Source organism: Acartia tonsa, chromosome 5, assembly GCF_053477335.1.
Source record: "Acartia tonsa isolate MP-2025a chromosome 5, ASM5347733v1, whole genome shotgun sequence".
In the NCBI taxonomy this organism is placed as follows: domain Eukaryota; kingdom Metazoa; phylum Arthropoda; class Copepoda; order Calanoida; family Acartiidae; genus Acartia; species Acartia tonsa.
This window is the reverse complement of record NC_137264.1, coordinates 47,894,218-47,912,411: the sequence shown is the minus strand read 5'-3', so window position 1 is coordinate 47,912,411 and position 18,194 is coordinate 47,894,218. Positions and strand designations below refer to the sequence as shown.

Sequence of the window (18,194 nt, the reverse complement as noted above, 5' to 3'; positions counted from 1 at the left end):
ATAACTTTTTTGTTACTTATAGAGCTGGAGGCTTCAAATTTGGGATACTAGGTCTTTCAGCAGTTAAAGTGTTGTATTTGCCTGCAGGCTTCCTCTAACTTTCACTATGTTTGCCTTTATAAATTTTATATTTATACTTCGCCCTTAGCCTCTAGGGGTTTTGCCCCAAGAGGTAATTAAAAAAAATTAAGTACTTCTGGTGCTGCGATCACCACTTTTGAATTAACTTCCTAAAAAAGGTGGGGGATGTTTTTTTTGTTTTTGGGGTGTAGCCTAAAATCACCACAGGACCAGTAGGTATATTCCCTGAAGAGTAGAATCCAATCGGTTCAGTGGTTACCAAGATCTTAAGGGACGGACAGACGGACGGACAGACATCAAGCAACTTTGTATTATAGATGATTTCAAATTCAAAAAGCTTTGCTACCAGTGGTCACAATATGTGGGAGTCAATTCTCGTCAAAATTTGAAATGCAGGGAGGAAGGAAACATTGGGCTGTTTATTACACTGGTCTCCAAAGTTTTCTAATAAAGTCTTCTTATTCGTTGGCTTAACAGCTTTAGTGACTTTTATCAAATATTGATTTGTTGATTTATTAAAGTTAGTGTCAAAATGTTTTAACCACTAATTGTAATATACAGAAGTCTTAAATTTGTGTGTACATCAATGTACATCAATTTATCGGCCATTGTCTTATCCCTTTAGATCCCTGGTTGAAATGTGTTAAGAAAAACTCATTACTGTGCTTTGTCTGTCCGTTTATGTGGTTTTAGTTATATATGCCTTGCTTCAAGTTTATGTAAACGGTCATTGATCTAAAATACTATTTTAATTTATGTCTATCTGCATGGATGAAGCTTAGAATCTTGATAACCACTGGACCGATTGGAAATATACAGTATGACTCACGAAAAAGTATTTTTTAGCATCTGCAGCCCATATTTATTAACGAAGTATTAAAAAATGTATATGTCCTTTTTCTCTGTAGATTTCCACATAAGTAGATATCAAAATATTTTTTTACATCAATTAACAGCTGAGACTTTTAGAGTTAAAGTTTTGAAAAAGTAACTGAGCAAAAAATTAATATTAACAAGAAACGACTTTTTTTAGCAAAAATAAGGTAAAAATCCTTTTATTTTTGTTACTAGCAGAAACTTTATACAAAAATAAAATAAAAAATTTAGGTTTAAAGTTAAAAGCATTTTTTTACACATATTTTTTTAATCTTTTTAGTTTAATAATATTTTTAAAAACTTCCTTATTAGGCAAAATTGTTTTAGATTTAAGAACCATAAAATCTTTATGAATAGAGCAGGAAAATTGTTTTTGTTTCCTAACTTTAATAACAAAAAAGTTTTAAAGAAAATAAAATTACAACAAAATGATTTTTTAGTCTAAAAAGCTTAATTAACCCCCTATTAAATGATTGAGATGTCAGAAAAGGGGGCGGAGCAACTGTCATAATTTTCATAAATAAGGGTATATAAATAACCTGAAATTTGCAAATAATTAATTCATTCAGTAGTACTTTTTGCCATTAAAAATTGATATTTTTTGATGGAATAAAAAAAATAATTAGTTTACTTGTTTTTCTTTGTATATCATTATTCAGTTACCAGAAAAACATTATATAACCATCCAAACATTATGAGAAATAAAAAAATTCTTTTTCTCAGTCATTCTTTCAAAACTTTAGCTCTAAAAATCTCCGGTATTAATGGAGGTAAGAAAATTATTTTTATATCTACTTATGTGGAAATCTACAGAGAACAAGGACAAATACATTTTTTAATAATTCGTTGATAATATTTTTCTAATTGAAATTTTATTATTTGACTGTTGATTAGCTTTAAAGCTTTATTTGGTTTTAAAAAGTATAATTTTGTTAGACTATTCTAAACCCTAGTAATCTCTGAACATATGAAAAAGAACATTGCTTACTTAATTGTGCCTTTTTAAAAGTAAATTACTGATCAGCCACATAAATATAAAATGCTTATTTGTTGTTATGTCATTATTCTACAACAATTTGGACTGTTTGTGAGATAAAGTGGGTGGAGTAAATAAATCCTCAGACATTAATTGTAAAAGTTGCTTATATCAGTTGAAGTGAAGAAAAAGGAGGAGAAGTTATAATTAATTCCTCCTTCCTATAAGCAGTTTATGAAAAAACACAAGATTTGGCTTAATAAGCCCAATAAGCAGTAATTTAGATACATTGCCTAGAAGTAATTTATCAAAAACGCTTTTTTTGCATATACAATAATTTAGATTATAAATAATAAAACTGCAAATCTTACTTTGTTTTTCTTTTTTGTTTCTTAAAATCTTTAAATATGTTTGTGATTAGCTACTTATGGATGATGTCATCTTTGGTTGTAAATGATAATAAATACATGTAAACAGATGTATAGATTGATATATATTTAAGTCTAATGTTGCATAGTCATAGTAACTGTTTGTTTCAGCATTATAGTAACTCCTCCTTCTTCCAGGCTTAAGTAGGGGTAACTGATTATAGATGCTGGGAGGAGGGCTGCAGTTGGTTATTAAGCCCCAGGAGCCAAGAAGGAATAAAAAGGGTAACCAGTATTATCACCATTCTTGTGATGTTATCTGTATAGATGTTGGGAGTTGGATAATCATAATCTGTTTCAGCATAGCCATAACTGTTAAGGCTGCTTCCTTGCTAGGCTGAAGGAAAGCTGGAAAATTTGAGGTGCTGGGTGGAGATATTGTCCTCATTCTCAATTTTATCCAGATATTAGTCAAAATGAACATTGTTTGTTTCAGAATAGTCATAACTCTCACTACATACTGGCGCGAATTCATTTGGTGAATTCAGGAGTTGAAGTAAGTTGGAGCTACTTGCAGGAGGTCTGTAGTCTGTACTTCGTTTTTTTACTATTGTTTTCTAGTAGTTTCTATTTCACCACCTGAAAATATTTACATAATATATAATTGATAAATAAAGGTATAATTAACACTAATAGATAAAAAAAAACTTTCTCCCTTTTCCAATTTTTTTCTTTTCAATTGTCTTTATTTAATACACAAAAGGCTGGTAGTAAAAGGTTAGTCCCTCAGGGTTTAACTTAGAAAGAAAACTAACCTTTCTATTTTCAATTTATTTCAATTTAGTGTTAAATTTTGCTGGCTTCAAAAGGATACATTGTACTTTGGGATTTAATTGTAAAATAATATCACACTTTATAGATTTTTTAAGTTTCATAGATAAATACCTCTCTGTTATAACTATAGAGTAGCTTTGGTACAATCAATTTAAACAAGTTTAATAATGCTTAGACAATTCTATAATTCGAATTATACAAAACTAACAACATAAACATCAGTCTATATTTAAACAAATTGAATTATGTTAATTTGTTTAGCAAGATCTTAGATCCTTATGGGGCAAACAAAGTAGGAAATATTCTTATGATTTTAAACAGTTTAAAAAAAGAGCGCTTTAAAAAAAAAACATGGAGTAACTTTACAGGTCAAAATAATCAAGCAAATATATGTGTTTTCCACTGGCCGCGCTATATGGACTATAACAAGCGCCTTATAACAGACTAGCGGGTTCGTCCCTAGCCTCTAGGGGCTTCACCCCAAGAGGTTTAATCAACCTAATTTTTCATATTTTAGATTTAAAAAGAAAAAGTAAAAAAAAAATTTTTGAGGGGGGGGGGAGGAAATTTCCTTTTTTGATTTTAGTTAAAATTTTTTTTGGGGGGGGGATTTTTCATTTTTTTTTTGAGGGGGGGGGTTGGGGGTCTCTCACCCCCTAAGAAAATAGCTTAAAACTATCCCAGGACCAGAAGGTATATTCTCTAAAGAGTAGAGCCAAATCAGTTTAGTGATTACTGAGATCTTAAGCATCAGACAGACAGACAGACATCGTACTACTTTGTTTTATAGATAGAGTAACTGGTTGAATAATTTACATTTTAAGTTTCTTGGGGGAAATCGTCCTTCAGCTGGGGAGCTACCACCGTAACATATTGTTAATATCACATAGATAAAATATCAAATATTATCATAAATTATCTATAATACAAAGTATAACGATGTCTGTCTGTCTGTTTGTTTGTTTGTAGCGAAGGATCTCACTAACCGCTGAACCGATCGAAATCTCCTTTACAGGGTAGCTTCTCATAGGTCCCGGGAAGGTTTATAACTATTTTCTTGGGGGATGGGTGGGACACCCCTAACCCACCCAAAAAATGAAAAATACCTCCACAATCTTTTTTTTCTTTTTAAAACTAAAATTAAAATAGTGGGGTCAACTAGTGGCAAAGCCGATAGTTAATATCATAAAACATTAAATGTAACATAAGGTGTTATTGTCGCATCTTATGTTCGTATTTTGTTTTAAAAAGATATTTTTTTTTTAGTTGGGTGACAATTTTTATTTTTGATGACACCTGGCATAGTTATAATAGTATAAATTGAAGACGCCTGTCCATCCCCTCCTGTCGATTATCCGCCGTCACTCCAACTAGAGAGCAGTTTAAACCGCCGATTGGTGGTGCTAAATTTGAAATTAACATGGGAGTCGCAGCTCCACGATGACCTGGCGGCTTATTGTGGAATGATATGGAGGGGGAAAAGATGATTAAAAAAATGAAAAAAAGGGCTCGCAAAATTAGGTTAGATTTGCAAAACGGCTTTTCATCCCGCAGGGATATAAACCCCACCGGCGGAGAAGCCTGCTAATTGGTATGAAGCTAGATTTAAGGGAGGGCTGTTATGGGGGGAATTATTATATCTCAAAATTTTGCTTATCATTGGGAATTAGATATTTATAAACATCAGAGTGCAGTGAGAGAAAGTAAAAAAAAAACAGATAGGAATGGTCAAGCAAAACAGCATAATTTTCAAACTAAATGATAAATATTTGATTATTGATGTCTGTCCGTCCCTTAAGATCTTGGTAACCACTGAACCGATCAGATTCTACACTTCAGGGAATATACATACATTTTTTTTCTTTTTTAGAAACATTCGTGCTGCACCACCACCACCACTGTTTTTTTTGTTTTTTGTTTTTAATTACCCCTAGAGGCTAGGGCGAAGCCGCTACTTTTATTACATAAAGTATTAGAGTGTGTATTTGTCTGGATGTCCAGTAAGATATCTAAATCTATAGCTCCCAAATTCTCAAAGTAGTTTTAATGTGCATGAGTTTGTTTTAATTAGATATTTTTAATAGCTATTAATCGCATTGTATTATAAACAGTTTATAATATCATATCATGATTAAAACATTTTTATTACTGGTTATAATACAATGCTATACATAATTTTTCACTATTGCTGAGTACTGGATCTAATCTACCGGATATTAATCGGTATCCAAGCGATACTGGAAAATCAGGTTCTTTTGCTGTAGGCAAAAAACACTAAAAATTTAATATAATACTAATCGAAATGCACAAGCATTTTTTCTGTGCTTAGTTTTAGAAAGTTATTGTGTCCTATATGTAGTCCAGTTTATCTAGTTATAAAATATTTATTTATTATTTATAATTCTACATTATGACTATACGAATGGTTTCGCCTCTAGCTTCTAGGAGCTTATCTTTAAAGGTTCAGGGGAGAATTTTTAAAAACATAGTTTACATTTTTTAGATATTTTTGTTTTTGTTTTATAATCTTTTTTCTCGTATTCATTCGAATCCGGTGGATAGGAACCGGTTCTCATCCATACGAAAAAACTATGTCTAGCATCGTATTATATCCAGTTTTCTACGAATATAGAAATGTACAATCACAAGATTAAAACTAGTTTTTTTAGCCGGTGCCTTCGGCAACACGGGGCTAAAAAAACTAGTTTTAATCTTATAATTGTACATTCTATATCCGCGGAAAGCCGTTTATAATACGATACGAGAAATAACTATTCTCGTATTCATTCGAATCCAGTGGATAGGAACCGGTTCTCATCCATACGAAAAAAAACTATATCTAGCATCGTATTATATCCAGTTTTCTACGAATATAAAATGTACAATCACAAGATTAAAACCAGTTTTTTTAGCCGGTGCCTTCGGCACCTCGGGGCTAAAAAAACTAGTTTCAATCTCATAATTGTACATTCTATATCCGCGGAAACTCGTTTATAATACGATGCGAGAAATAACTATTATAACTTTTTAAAAGCTCTTATAGATTTTTAAGACTTTTTTTATATTTTTTAAAACCTTAAAATTTTTTCTCGTATTCATTTGAATCCGGTGGATAGGAACCGGTTCTCATGAATACGAAAAAACTATGTCTAGCATCGTATTATATCCAGTTTTCTACGAATATAGAAATGTACAATCATAAGATTAAAACTAGTTTTTTTAGCCGGTGCCTTCGGCACCACGGGGCTAAAAAAACTAGTTTTAATCTTATAATTGTACATTCTATATCCGCGGAAAGCCGTTTATAATACGATACGAGAAATAACTATTCTCGTTTGTATAATTTCTTTGTCATTACCCTTTTCGGGGCTTCGCTCCTACAGGGGAAGGAAGGTTTCAATTATTTGAATGTAATAAAAAAAATCTAAAGGAAGAAAAGAAACTAAAAAAGAAGGAAAAATATAGAAATATTTCTATAATATAAAGTAGCTTGATGTTTGTCTGTCCGTCTGTCTGTCTGAAGCTTAAGATCTCGATAACCGCTGAACCGATCGGGTTCTACTCTTTAGAGAATATACCTACTGGTCCTATTGTAGTTTCAAGCTATTTTTATATGGGTTGGGACACCCTCCTCCCAATTTTTTTTACAAAAAAAATCTGTATTTTTGTTTTTCAGAGGGGGGGGAGGGATAAAAGTATTTTTTCTGTAAACAATGTGTAAACAAAAAATTCTTTAAAATGTTACTTAATTTCCTACAGAGAAATGGATAAAACCCAGTTCATTGCTTCTTGGAGCAAAGCCCCTACAGACTAGTGGCCAAGCCGCTAATAGTATATACACTCATATTGGTATACAACTTTTCTGTTGGAAGAAGTGAGTCAGTCAGTGAGAGAGGAGCTACACATCTAAAAACTATCCTTCTACTGCTTGAAATTTAATGTTCTCAAGAGCATTACAGACCACCGAAAAAAGTGAGTTGTAGACTAATTTGTTGAAAATTGTCTGTAATTTTATGCTATACATGATTTTTCAGTATTGCTAAGAACTTCTTTCTATAGTAACTAGAAAAATAAAATATAATATTTGTTCACAAAAGATCTTGCTAAACCGATATGGCACAGCCTCTTGTAAAAAATATAAAAAAAAATAATTAATTTTTTGGAGGTTTGAGTGTCCCAACCTCCGAGAAAATAGCTTAAAACCACCACAGGCCCATTAGGTATATTCCCTGAAGAGTAGAATCCAATCGGTCTTTAGGTTACCGAGATCTTAAGCTTCAGACGGACGGACAATGGACATACATCATTCTACTTTGTATTATAGATATAATTTTTTAAAGAATTTTAAGTTAATATTCTGCTTATTAAGTTCTGACATTCTGTTTGTATTTCCTACCATCTGATTTTAGAGCTTTGCTGTTTTTGATTTTGTCAGCATTGTATAAAATCATTTTGTGCTTTTTTTCTTTTCTACCTTCCTCTGGGAAAATAATAATCATTAAATATTACGAATCAGCAACTGGAAATTTATAAACTTTCTTTTAGATAGAAAATGATATTCGTTACAGTTGCTGAACCCTGGATGAGTGATAATAGCAAAATATGGAATTAATTCATCATTAAATCATTATTTCAAAGTAACAGGATGTGTAGATCCCGGGAAGGTTTATAACTATTTTGAGGGAGGGTAACACCACCCTCCTTATAAAAATCATCTCTAGGAAAAAATCAATCCCGCTCTAAAAAAAAATTTTTGAATATTTTTTTTCAAAACGAAAATACAAAATAAGGGGGGGGGGTGGTTCCAATTTAACCCCTAACATCTGAAGTGCTCCTAGAGACCTCTAGGCGCGTAGCTGCGAGTTAAGAATATGTTTGAAAGAAAGGGTTGACAAAACAAAAAATATTTTCTTACAATAAAGTAACAGGTGTTTGTCTGTCTGTTTGTGTGTACCAAAGGATCTCGCTAACTGCTGAACCATTCGGGCTCTCCTTAACAGGGTAGCTTTTCATAGGTCCCGGGAAGGTTTATAACTATTTTGGGGGAAAGTACAACCACCCTCCCATTGACTTATCCTCTAAAATTCCTGATTTTTGTAGGATTTTTAGAAATAATTTGTCTACAGCCGTTGTCCCTAATTTTCAACTTTCTAAATATTTTAGTCAATAATTCCAATTCAACAAGGAGATTTTCTCGGCTCCTATCTAAAATAGAAGACTGGAAATTCTGGTCAAAATTTCCATTTTTTTTAATTGGCAGTAACAAAATTTATTTTCCCTTTATTCTGAGCATCAAGTACTTTGACCATCTGTCTATCAGTCACCATTGCATACAAATGTAAATATTAAAGGATATTATTTTTTCTTGATTACAACAAATACTCTTTAAATCTCCTTGTACGTATTGATTTTTTTTGTGCTTCGCTACATACGAATGTTGTCATCCTTGTTTATGTGTTAAGGATACAAATAAAGAAAAATTGAAATAAAAAAAACTCCAATAAATATTATAAGTTTTTTTCCAGATATTTATAATGTTTAAAAGAAGATTTCCGAGCCAGATAATGAAATGGATCATATTTAGTTTACTAATTATAGTAAACACTGTAATATTAATAAAGTAAGTCTTGCTGTTAGGGGTAGATTTTCTAACAATAAATTTTACAAAAAAAAACACGAAACCTTTAAAAGTTTTCTACAAAAAAATCACGAAACCTTAAAAAAAATTACAAAAAATCACAAAACCTTTTAATGTGTTTCATTTAACTGAAGAAGGGTGGGTAAGAAGGGGTGGAAAAGCTGAAGGGGGTTTGTGGGGAAATTTTGCATTCGAATTTATATTAAACAAGAATGGCATGATTACAAATTAATGGTGGTCAAATGGGCAAATAGAGATAAAGAGTAAATGTCTGAAGCATCACTGACAAATCGACCGACAAAGTAATTAAACTGGATGCTAATTGGTACAGGGAATCATCACCAACAATTTCAGCTGTCTATCTCAAATAGCAGCCGAAAAAATCACATATCTTGAGAAGCATTTTGGACAGACAAACAAAGTAAATTGAATAAAGGTACTAAGAAAGAGAAGGAATGTCTGATTGAGCCAATAGGAGAATCGCATCGGTACATACATTTAATTTCATTGGTTAAAATTTTGTACACATCTTGTTACGAATGCATGTTTTTTTTCATTTCATACATAGTTAAAAGTCAGCTGTAAACAGTATATTTTCTTAGTAGAAAGCTTTGCGGAATCAGAATTAAAATTAAATTTGAAAGCTTAGTAACGAGGTGGATTCTTAAAAAAAAAAGTTAGGCTGGCTACTCGCTGGTGAGGCAAAATTATTTTTTTTGAAAAATCCTCCAAATTCAAATAAAAAAATTTACAAAAATTAAATAAAATCTTAAAAGGGTTATTAGCATATGATTTTGTTTAATTTTTGTAGATTTTTAATGTGCTTTTGGATGATTTTTCACAAAAATAATTTTGCCTCACTATCGAGTAGCTAGTCTATAATTTCTTAAGAATCCACATCAGCTTGAGTCAAAAGTAAACAATACTTTTGTCTGCTAGAAATGTTCCTCCATAGATTTGACGAAAAAAGGGTTCAGAATATGCTTCTATTCTTATATTTCTATTGTAAATTGTATAATAGCTTCGCTACTAAAAAATACTTGTTCAAAAGACCTTTTTAAAACAACTCTTATAGTAATTTAAAATGAATAGTAATAGTAATATATACATGTGAAAGGTTTCATGGTGTGATAAATCTATTTTTGGTTAAAAGAATTTTAAAGAAATCTGAGGTGGATTCTTAAAAAACTCTTTGGCTCACTGCCTCACTAAAATTAGTGAGGCTCGCTAAAAATATTTGTGAAAAATCCTCTAAAATCGCATTAAAAATCAACAAAAATTAAACAAAATCTTATTTTAATAACTCTTTTATTTTTTTATTAAATGTTTGCAGATTTTTTATGCGATTTTGGAGAATTTTTCACAAAAACTATTAGCCAGCCTCACTAATTTTAGCAAAAAGGCATTGGGCCAAAAGGTTTTTTTAAGAATCCACCTCAGACTATTTTATATTTTTAATTTAGAGTTGAATTGAGTAAAGAATATTTAGAAGTAGACAGCACAGGAGAAGGTAAAGAATTCAATTTTATATTACGCCCGAAAATATTATAATAAATGAAATTGAATTAAAACGTTTATTACCCATCGCTTTTTTACGGGTTTGTTCCTACTTCTCCTCTCATCCTTCCTTTTTAGACGTATCTTTATGACGTCACACATTACACTTTCCTATGTCCCAAATAAAAAGTAGGGTAGACTGTCAATCGGTACAAATAGACAGGCAATAATCCAACCTCTATCATATATATTTATAATTTCTATTCGAAAAGCTATTGTATAATTAACTTTGTCTGACTATAATACACGTCGAACCAGCGCTTTAGTCAGTCTATAACTTTATGGGGGAAATGTTATTTTTAAGGTTGCTACTACTATTTTCGGCTAAAACACCGCATTACTATAGAGAATCCAACATACAACTAACTCCTTGTGTCGGTCTGATGGTTATGTTCTTATTTTTCTTTTTTATGACACTAAAAATCGTTTTGTGCTTCGCTACTAATGGATGTTGTAATCTTTGTTAGATTCTTCTTCTGCAAATAATTATGGAATTGATTGTAAATTGCATAAACAATTAGTAGAGGTAATTTTTTCTACATTAAACTGTTTTTAACCTATTTTTAAAACGTTTATAAAAAATATACTATGACACCAGTAAAATCAGACTGCAGAGCCTAAATTTGAATTAAGTCCCCAATAAACTTTTTTGGGGGGATTTAAATATTTATTTTTACTGTTGCCGTGGTCATTTTGACCCAAGCAAAAAGTTTTTTTTTTATTTGGGTAAAATTCGTAGCTTTTAGAGTGTTTTGCTTCATAAATATTGTATTCTGGTATAGAGTAAAATTAGGCCTTATGATTTTACTATAAAAATTCACTAAAAAGTTAAATCTTTACAATATACCAATGAATTAACATTAACATGTTTGTGTTCGTTCACCTATTTTAAACACATAAAAATTGGCTGTAAAGGGTTAAATTTGATGACAAGATGACATGATGTCAACAAATGTTTATGCAATACAACAAAATTATTTTTGACACATATACAAATATGATATAAATAAGATTATTCAAACTTACTTTTCAAAAATATTTTTAAAAAGTATGTATCTTTAACGTGTATAGTTTTCATTCTTTTCATTTTAATTAAATAAAAATTATTTAACTACATTGTAAATAAGTCACTTTGAAATATTACGAATCTATTCTAAGCAAAATTGAAAAAGTTTTATAAAACTATAATAAAAAAAAATAAGTTTATTTTAAGAATCATAATTTTCGGCTTTAAAGGGTTAGCTTGGACCAAACCTGAACAAAACCTAAACAAAAGACAATGCAATGTAGCAGATATTTTTTAAACACAAGAAACAATAATGTATTTTTAACTGCATTGTTTTGAAGTTTATAAACAGACTGATGCATATTTGTTCATAATTTTTCATTCTTTACATGTTCTTTAATATCACTATATTTATTGTAGTATCTATTGTATATATTGTATGAACGTTCTCCTTTTTTTCTGGCAATTCTATAGGTTAATTTTATAGGTTAAGATTCCCGATTCGTCAATTTTTGCGATTTGTGATTGGCTAGTTTAGTAGTTACAATTCTTAAAAAAAACTTTTTATTTTTTTCTATTTTTTATTACAATTTTTTTAAACTTTTTCAATTTTGCTTAGAATGAATTCATATTATTTTTCTCATTCTAATGGTATATATAAACCCATATTTTTTATGTCTGTATGAGAAAATATTTAGGTTTAATGTTTTGATTAAACCGAGGTTAAAAAAATAGATTTTTTCAACAATTACTCAACAGAATTTTAAAAGTAAGGTGTCAAATTAAAGATCTTACTATTTTTGTTCATACTGGCTATTTTCTTCTTTTATTTTGTTGCGTTTTAGTACCTTAAAACTGACTTAATTATTTTTTTAAAAAACTTAAATTACTTAAAAAATAAGAGGTCTACAAAAAAACCGATTGCATATCTGAATTCTATGAAAAATTTTACATCTACTACTTACTGAAAGAACCGGCTAGCTATCTTAAATAAAAATCAAAAAAGTTGATACAACTTCTTTTTTACTGAAATTGATTGTTTTAGAATAGTTATTTCTCGCATCGTATTATAAACGGCTTTCCGCGGATATAGAATGTACAATTATGAGATTAAAACTAGTTTTTTAGCCCCGAGGTGACGAAGTCACCGGCGAAAAAAAACTAGTTTTAATCTTATGATTGTACATTTCTATATTCGTAGAAAGCTGGATATAGTACGATGCTAGACATAGTTTTTTCGTATGGATGAGAACCGGTTCCTATCCACCGGATTCGAATGAATACGAGAAAAAAAATTATTGAAATGAAATGAAATGAAATGAAATATTTATTTTATGACACATAGTAAAATAGGCATACATATATACATGACATAAATAATCACAAACAAGCAGTAAAATTGATCATGATTAATTAATTACAGTATAATAACAAGGTTAATAATATCCACATAAGACAAAAAAAGATAATATACGTGTCAAAGGGCTAAATAATCTCTCTCGAGGTGATATTAGATAGCCTTTGCAAATAAAGGTACTAAGAAAGAGAGGGAATGTCTGATTGAGCCAATAGGAGAATCGCATCGGAATTTACATTGGATCTCATTGGTTGAAATTATGTACACATTTTCCTACGAAGGCATGTTTTTTTTCATTTCATACATACATAAAAGTCAGCTGTTAACAGTATATTTTCTTAGTAGAAAGCTTTGCGGAATCAGAATTAATTGCCCAAAAATTTCGTTTACAATTTGAAAGCTTGAAACAAAGTTGGATTCTTAAAAAAAAAGTTAGGCTGGCAACTCGCTGGTGAGGCAAAATTATTTTTGTGAAAAATCCTCCAAAATCGAATAAAAAAATTTACAAAAATGAAATAAAATCTTAAGAGGGTTATTAACATATGATTTTGTTTAATTTTTGTAGATTTTTAATGTGCTTTTGGATGATTTTTCACAAAAATAATTTTGCCTCACTATCGAATAGCGAGTCTATCATTTTTTAAGAATCCACATCAGCTTGAGTCGAAAGTAAACAATACTTTTGTCTGCTAGGAATGTTCTCTCTTAGATTTGACGAAAAAAGGGTTCAGAATATTCTTCTACTCTTCTATTTCTATTCCTTTGCAAATATCATAGAAAAATAAACTAAAAGGTAGTGTGAATCTTTTTATTAAAACGAGAAAGTAAACATTTTATAAGGGTATATTACAGGGATATGAATAGGGAAAGGATTTGCAGACAGAAATGGTAGGATGATTGAGTGAGTGTGTGTGAGTTCATATTAATGATTAAAATACTTATAATTAAGTAAAGAATGGAGAATTGATTAATCTAAGGCTTGTAAAACAGACAACATAGAGGTTTTACATTCTTAGGTGGCAAGAACGACAAAGTAGTCTATTACATGTTATATCTATTCTTGAGAGAATACATTTTTTAAGCTGCTTCTTGAATTGATTTAGGTTTAAGGCATTTTTTATATTGTCACGGTCATTAAAACTTTTCCATGTATTAGGTAGAGAACAAAGAGGAAGCCTCTTTACTAAGTTGATTCTGGAAAAAGGAACAGTGAGATTATTATTGTTCCTCAAATTATAGTTACCATTTAATTTCCCCCTTCTTGACCACATGTTATTAAAAGACCTGGGCAACAAGTTATTTATGTACTCATAAATAAATTTTAATTTAAAATAAAGTGATAAAGATTCAAAGGGTAAAATATTGAGATCTTTAAATAGAGGTCGAGAATGACTATAATAAGTTGCTTGCTTAATACATCTTACAGCCATTTTTTGTTTTGTTATGATACCAGTAAGATTTGAATGTGATGCACACGAATAAATAAGGATTCCATAAACCAAATGACAATGAAAAATAGAGAAATACAGAGCCTTGAGGGCTTTTTCAGTAAGTAGACTTTGGCATTTTCGTAGACAAAATAATGATTTAGAGAGTTTTTTGTTCAACTCATTTATATGAACTTTGAAATTCAAGGCTGGGTCCAGAAAAATACCTAAAAATTTTATAGCTGGAATATCACTTTCATGGTTGACAAAGTCAATTCTATGTCTAAGTAAAGGGTTAGGGTAAAGGGTATTTGGTTCATTATCATCAAAATAGAGATTGATTTCATTCCAAGGAATAAGAGAGGGGGTAGGATAAAATATAGTGAATTTTGCTTTGTTGGGATGTAATGACATTTGATTAGCCCTAAACCACTGGGAAATATTTTTGAGTTCTGCATTAACAAATTCAACAAGCTCATTCAGGTTTTTACCAGATGCTAATACAGTGGTGTCATCACAGAAGAGAAGGACTTTTAAAAGTGTTGTTTTAGGCAAGTCATTAAAAAATATAAGAAACAAAATAGGGCCTAATATGCTACCTTGGGGCACTCCACTATCTATCTCTAATGGATCAGAATCAAAAAGGCCAAATTTAACAAATTGATTTCTACCTGTTAAATATGATTCAAACCAATTAAGCATATTGCCATGGATGCCAAATTTACGTAACTTCATCAGAAGAGTATTTTTGGGAACACAGTCAAAGGCTTTACGAATGTCAAAAAAAATTCCAATTGTATACTCCTTGTTATTCATAGCTTTACTAACGTGATTAAGTAGGTGAATCATGGGATGAAATGTTGAGTTATTTGGCTGGAATCCAAATTGTAGTTCATCAATAAGATTATTTTCAGAAAGATATGCTTGCAAGTTAATAGCAATAAACTTTTCTAGAATTTTTGAAAATATAAGAAGTAGAGAAATTGGCCTGTAATCATTTCCAACGAACAGAGTAGAGTTTTTTTTATTATTGTATTGATATAAACTGAATCATATAAAATTGTTCTGTAAGAAACAATTTAACCCCAAACTAAAAGTTGTTTTTGCTTCGTCAAAATGATCACAGCAACATATAAAATTAATTTTTAAATCCCCCCAAAAAAGTTTATTGGGGACTTAATTCAAATTTGGGCTCTGCAGTCTGATTCTACTGGTGTCATAGTATATTTTTGATATATGATTAAAAAATAGGTTAAAAACAGTTTAAAAATTGTCGTAATACTGCTTTACCTAATACATTGTGGGCTAGAATTGAATCAAGACAAAAGTAAGTGCCGAGCCCTGGGACCTATGTATGGTGAAAATAGACATAAAACCATGATGATTCCAGGTAAAACCAAAATATTTCAGCGGGGGCTTTTTGAGAAAATTAGATTTAGAAATTTCAAGTTCAATTTTCACCCCCTAGGAGTTGCCGCATAATAATGACAAGAAAAGCATAAATAATGAACAACTTTGCTTTTATGAAGTCCTTCTTAAAACCTCTATATATATGATTTTTTTAGGCTGAATTTTCGTGACCTTTGCAAAGCAAGTGATAAAAATGGCCATTTATTAACTCCCTTCAAGAGTGGTTTTATGTAGAACTTTATAAAAGCAAAGTTGTTCAAAATTTAAAATAAATAATATTTGCTTTTCTTGTCATGATTATGCGGCAACTCCTAGGTGGTAAAAATTGAACATGAAATTTTCAAATCTAATTTTCTCAAAAAGCCCCCGCTGAAATATTTTGGTTTTACCTGGAATCATCATTGTTTTATGTCTATTTTAACAATACATAGGTCCCAGGGCTCGGCACTTACTTTTGTCTTGATTCAATTCTAGCCCACAGTGAATAGAAAGGCATGTTTGAAATGTCCTGTAGATTTCAAGCTTTGCATGATGATTTCTACATCGGTTAAGTATAAATTATAAATTGTGGTAACTCCATAATCATTACATAAAAGTTCATGTGTTAATTTTTTGGTTTTTGAACAACATTTCATTATGATATAATTACCAAATTCAATCGATTCCTAAATGCCAAATGAATAAGAAAGAGAGGTAATATCTGATTGAGCCAATAGGAGAATCGTATCGGTACATACATTTAATTTCATTGGTTGAAATTGTTTACACATTTTGTTACGAACGCATGTTTTTTTTTTTCATTTCATACATAGGTAAAAGTCAGCTGTAAACAGTATATTTTCTTAGTAGAAAGCTTTGTGGAATCAGAATTAATTGCCAAAAATTTCGTTTTCAATTTGAAAGCTTCAAACAGAGGTGGATTCTTTTTTTTAAAAAGTTAGGCTGGCTACTCGTCTGTCCTCCAAATCCTCCAAAATCGAATAAAAAAAATTACAAAAATTAAACAAAATTTTGAAAGGGTTATTAACATATGATTTTGTTTAATTTTTGTAGATTTTTAATGTGCTTTTGGGTGATTTTTCACAAAAATAATTTTGCCTCACTATCGAGTAGCAAGTTTATCATTTTTTAAAAATCCACATCAGCTTGAGTCAAAAGTAAACATTTCTTTTGTCTGCTAGAAATGTTCCTTATGCTTCCATTCTTATATTTCTATTGCCAAATGAACTAAAGGATATAAGGACATTAAATTTTTGTTTATAATCTTCAGATATTTTTGCCTTTATTCAAAAGCAAAATTTTAATAATAAAAAGCATAGAAACCTAATTGTTAATGATAAAATAAACAGAAAAAATATGTTTTTATCCTATAATTAATAATGGAATTTAATCTTATTCTTTTCAGTCTGGTATAAGTGAACAAAAAATGAAAGAAAAATTCTACGATGTTATCATTACAGGAATGGATTTAAATATCATCAAATTATTCTAGTACCCAAAGTTTTATAACCATGTTTTCTTATTTGTTGCCAGTAGAAAAATTTGCGTGCATTAAAATTTAATTTTGATTTCTAGTAGTGTTTATAACCATTAAAATTTTAATCTACAAAAGGGACTACTTTGTTTATCATAAATTGGGGTGTATATTAATTTATGTTCAATTGTCTTATCCCTTAAGATCCCTAAAACCTTGGGCTAAAGATGTAAATAAAACAAAGATGACATTATCCATGAGTAGCGAAGCATAAAGAATTGTGAAAGAATCCGGAACAAAGTGTGTTAGTGGGCAGAAATTTGATATCATTAATCATTATAATAAAGTAAAAGGGAAGGTACTACCACCCTCCCATGAGAAATAGCCAAAAATTACGAAAATTTTTGAGATATGTCCGCAGGGCGACGCTTATATTGTAGAAACATGAATGAAAAAACAGCAGATTTTAACATATTATTATATGTATAAACACAGTTTAATTTTTTAACTTTCTTTATTGATGGAATACATATGTTTCTCTATAAAAATAGATCATCAGTTCCAATTAAGATGTATAAAGTAAGAGTTAAAAAAAAATATGTCAAAGCATTTTAAATCCTTTTTAAAGACTAAATAAGAAAGAAGTGTTAAAAATTATACCCCCTGCGGGGTTTTTTACTGCTTATATCCTCTTGGGGTTAGGGGGGAATTAGCATTTTTATATAAAACCATAGACAAATTATTTCCCGAATTAGATATATTTAAAATAAAAAAAAACATACATTTAAAGCATACTGAATGCGCATTGGTAAGGTATATATTCACAAAAAAAAAATATATATTGATCTTGGAAAGAAAACGAAGTAGCGGGTTCACAGTAGCTTTTCTCCTATTTCTAGCTCAAGCAGGAGGCCCTAACCCTGCGGGGCCAATTTCCTAACCCTTCGGTGCAATCATTAACATTTACCTAACCTAACCTAAAATAGCCTATCAAAAGCTACTTTTAAAATACGACGAAAACCGCTACTTCGTTTTCTTTACATGATTTAAGAACATCAATCCATCCTGAATAGAAAGCAAGAAAATCTCATCAATTATATTACGTTACGGACGGACAGACAAAGTGAATTAGCAATAGCTTCAATATTGGGGTTAGGTTTATTGCAGGTTTCTCAAGGGATAAGACAAGG

The 18,194-nt window shown here is 30.3% G+C and overlaps 1 long non-coding RNA gene across 1 annotated transcript; it reads left to right on the top strand.

The window, feature by feature from the left end:
• Positions 1-8,664: 8,664 nt before the first annotated feature.
• LOC145320181 (uncharacterized) lies at positions 8,665-17,022 on the top strand. Its single transcript, XR_013880117.1, has 4 exons — positions 8,665-8,755; positions 10,237-10,283; positions 10,798-10,856; positions 16,936-17,022. It is a non-coding gene; the product is annotated as an uncharacterized LOC145320181 (long non-coding RNA).
• Positions 17,023-18,194: the final 1,172 nt, after the last annotated feature.